Consider the following 4,908-nt stretch of genomic DNA (forward strand, 5'->3'; position numbering starts at 1 on the left):
GAGAAGACAGGCAGCCATATGCAAGATGTAGTGAAAAATGTACATTGGAATTACATGGAAAGTTTGAGCATGCATTTCATGGCATTTAAAGTTCTATTTAAATCAAATGCCATGTTGGAAACAAATAACAGCCTGAAACTCCAACAACTCAACTTAATGCTAGTAGAATTCAGGAAAAAAAACAAAACAAACAAAAAAACCCAATAATTGAATGGTAGTCCATACATATATTGAACTATAGACATAGAAAATTTAGACTCTGGATTTAGAACACATAGTTTGTTAAAGAAGATGAAAGATTATTATTAAAGTATAGTATTAAGTTACTCAGCTTTCCTATACCCAGAATTTTGGAGCTAAGTGATATACAGATTATAAGTTAACTATTAAATATACTTGCTTGGATAGATAAAAGAAAAATATTTTTGCCCTCTGAGCGTTTTCTAAAAATGAACTAATGACAGGCAGTTTAGGGGAAATAGGCATCCATATTTGTTTTCTTATAGTTTTAGGTAACACAGGAGCTTTCAAATAAGGACCAAAAAATCCAGGATGAACTCTCCATTTCTTTTTAATTTTTATTTTTTGTCTGTCATGGGGCTTGAACTCTGGGCCTGGGCGTAGTCCCTCAGCTCTTCAGCTCAAGGCTAGAGCTTTACCACTTGAGCCACAGCACCACTTCCGGCCTTTCTGTGTATATGGTATTGAGAACTCAAACACAGGGCTTCATGCATGCTAGGCAAGCACTCTACCACTAGTCCATATTCCCAGCCCACCATTGGTAAGCTTAAATTTGCTAAAGCATGAAAAGTGCTCTATGAATATAAATGGAAGAAAGATATAATATAGTAATGTACTAAGAAGGAAACACAGCAAGGTCTGTCTATTTAGAATCATTTTTGGCCCTTTGTCTTGACATTTTTTTTTTTTTTAGAAAATCACCCATTGTGGAAGTAATAATTTGGTGTAATATCTTACTCTCAAAGTCCTTTTTTATCTTCTGAAAATACCGTACAGAGGGGTTACAATTACACGGGCAAGGTAATGAGTACATTTCTTATCAAGCATTGTTGCCTCCTCCTTTGTTTCCCCTTCTCATCCCTTCTCATTTTTCCCCTCCCCCTGCCTTCCCCCCACTCCCCACCCCCCGCCCCGGCCAAAGTTGTAAAGTTCGTTTATCGACATAACAACTTGTACATCTCATTGTTGCAATGGGTCCATCTGTATCCCTGTTTACACGATTTTTTTTTCCCTTCCCCTCCACAAATTATATCAATATCAAATACAGTGAAGGCAGGGGTCCTTTTTTCCAGGTGTAGGGCAGGACAGCTGGTGCTGTCCTTGGCCTGTTTTTTGTTCAGAGCAAATGCTCTACCATTTGAGCCACAAATCCCCTTCTAGCTTTCTAGTTGGTTTAATTAGAGATACAAATCTCAGAGACTTTCCTGTCCAGACTGACTTTGATCTATAATCATCAGATCTCAGTTTACAGTAGCTAAGATTAGAGGTATGAGGCACTGCCAAATGTCACAAGTATAATTACTTTATGCCCTGCCATTACATATGAAAGTAGAAGGTTAGATGGATGGCCTTGGGAGAGGGGAATCCCTTGGTTTCTATGATCCATCTAATTTCTGTTTGAGATAGGTATGAAAGCTAAGAATGCAAGTGGAGTGCATAATGAGGTTATTTTCTGAGCTCCAATGCTAGTATGAGTCAACTTATAGAAGTGTTTGATTCATGCTTATCATGTGAACAAAGAAAAAACAAAGACCATAAATTATGTCAAGTCACATATTAGGAAAAAGAGCCCTAAAGTAAACTTGAATTTTATGTTATATTTTATGTTATATTTATTTGTTTTTCCCATTACAGAAATAGTACTTATTAGGAAAAGAGGTGGGCATAAAGGAATAATTGGTAAGGCCATCTGATAAGAGATTAAGTTCATATCTGAGTAGTTCATTTAGAAAGAGAATCACAAAAAATATTGAAGGATATGCATCATGTGTTTCATTCTAAATGCCCAACATTTACTTGTCATATTCTGATCAGAGATTTCAGAAACATTTTCTGGAGAACCAACCTAAAACCAGCACTAATGTCAGCACTATTATGAAATAAATGCTAAGTGAAGAGTTATGCGTCATTTCATTTATTTGATAAAACAGAGATGAGTTCATAGATAGTAATTGCTGATTACAAAACAATTCACCTTTGCTTTTTTTATCTCTTTATCAAAAATTTAACAAATTCTCAAGACACAGAATATATATATATTCATGATTAAAATTATTATATAAGCTATCAAAGTTAATTAGATAGCAATGAATAGCATTTTGAGCTTCAGAATATTACTAAATGCTTCAAGAAGATATTAGCAGAATTAGTAATTAGATGGAAAACAGTCTTATTCCTTGAATGAAATTCACTTTCTTAATAGGAATAATCTAATGTGAGTAATACACAATGAAATATGATGTCCATTTAACCTAAAACTATAATAAAAATAATTCTTGATATTACTGGCTTATTTCAAACCCTGTAAACATGTCAGTATCATTTTAATATAAAATATTTTGATAAAAGCTTAACAGGGTTTGAAAGGTTATCCTTCATCGAAAAGCATGAACCAAATCTCAAAAGATGACATATTTGAATAATTCAGATGTATAATCAGGAATACATTTTATATGATTAACATGCTATTTGATATTTCATTTATGATTATATTTAACTGTTTTGAATGGAATTACAGGAAAAAAAACAAAAAGTCAAATACAAAAGTTTGTATCAATCATCTAAAAGTCAAATACTATGAGTCATCCAATGAGCAATAGCTCATTGAATGGCATTCAGCTACTGTATTATTTTCTTCAGTAGTCATTATGCTCTTTTAGAAGGTCATTTTTGAACATTTAATATTTGCCAAGAACTGTGATTTAATACACATACACAGGTCACTAAATTTGTCTTTTAACATGCTATACTAATCCTCACTTTATAAATCAGAGAAAAACTTGCTGCGGTTTTCATATGGAATGTTCCCTCAAGGAATATGGGTTGAAATCTTGTTCCTCGAATAGTGGGTCAAGTCATAGGAAGGTGAAGAGATCATGCAGATTCTGACCGAATTGACCCATTTTTGATTCATTACTTGATGGCATTAGGGGTGTAGTAGAAATTAAATGGTGGTTCCTAGTTGGAGAGAGTAGTTTACTGGGATATGCCATGGAAACTTAAACCATATCCTTGAAGCCCTATTAGTCTCTGTGCTTCATGGTTGCCACAATGTCAGTAGACTCCATTACTAGATACTTTCACCACCATGATGCTATGTCTAACCCAGTACCAAAGCAAATTAAACAAATATGTATATATGATAGATAATATGTAATATGTAACATATATGTATATGTCTCTGAAACTATGTCAGATAAATCTTCCCTCCCTCCCTGCTTCCCTTTCTTCCTTACTTCCTTCCTTCCTTCTTTCCTTCTTTCCTTCCTTCCTTCCTTCCTTCTTTCTTCCTTGCTTTTTCTCACACAGCCCAGATTACTGTTGTATACCATCATATAGTTTTAAGTGCTTTTCTTTTCCTCTAAAGAATTCATCTCAGAGAATAAAACAACGTTGAGGATTTGTAAATAGAAAGCTGAATATGCCAATAATTCATATGGGCAAAGTAAAAATAATTATTTTTATAAATGCACACTGATAATAATAAAAATATGGCTGTCCTAATGTGAATCAAATAGCTATTTTTATAATGAACAAAATTAATGGCATTATTAATAAATATCATATATGTAAATTCCACATCTATATCTATCTATCTTCTTAGATTGTCCTAGAGACAATCTAATGAATGTCCTGCATTCATTCTGTGTAAAATGGAGTGGTAGGTGATATGTAACATACATGGCATTTGCTTTATAACATGTAAAGTTTACCTTAAATATTTTATTCATTTCAGGAAGCACTAATGAATTAGCTTAAAAATACAAAAAAAAATAAGGGAGGGAAAGAAAATGCCTCCCATAATTATTAGCCACGTGATCTGCTGGGAACAACCAGATCTTGTGCCAGAAGAGTTGGTTTTAATTAAAACCCTTCTGCTTTTCAAGATTTAACAAAAACCACCTTGAACTTCAATTCCTTCCTCTGAAAACAGAAAACCAACAATGAACTGCCTAAACAGAAATAGTTTTTATGAGTTTCAAATGAGATTCTGACAGATAAAATAACCTACAAAACTTTGTCACAATCATCACGTAAAGCTTAAAATTAAATTATTTTCGTCCTTCTCTTTTCCTGTATACATATTTGCATGCTTAACCTTATTTTAAATTTTAATTTGAAGTATTTAGTATTATAAAGCTTACGCTGAGAACACTACATTTTTTAAAGTAGGAAACATTTTGCAGTGAATAAAAATAGCACTTATTTTGATTTCTTTTTCTAACTTAAAAAATAGAACCATGAACAACACTTTAGAAAACACAAAAGCTTTTAATCCCCCTGTGGAATGAATGGTGTTATAATCTAAAGAAAGGAAGAGGTATTGTGCTGTGTGCACTCTGCATTCTTTAGTAAAGACCAAAGACAAAAAAAGCAACAGCAAAACAGAATAAACCTTTTTCAAACTTCCTCAAAGATATATTTATGACATGTATAAAATATAGCTATATATAGAATACAAGTGACAATGTCACCTTTTTATTTTTTTTTTATTGTGAAAATACCATATAGAGGGGTTACAATTACATGGGCAAGATAATGAGTACATGTCTTATCAAACATTGTTGCCTCCTCCTTTGTTTCCCCTTCCCATCCCTTCCCATCTCCCACACCCCACAGCTAAAGTTGTATTAGAGCTTGGTGCAGATGTATAGAAACTCCTTAGAA

The sequence above is a fragment of the Dipodomys merriami genome, unplaced genomic scaffold (assembly GCF_024711535.1).
Source record: "Dipodomys merriami isolate MVZ:Mamm:240054 unplaced genomic scaffold, mDipMer1.0.p SCAF_12, whole genome shotgun sequence".
Lineage (NCBI taxonomy): Eukaryota > Metazoa > Chordata > Mammalia > Rodentia > Heteromyidae > Dipodomys > Dipodomys merriami.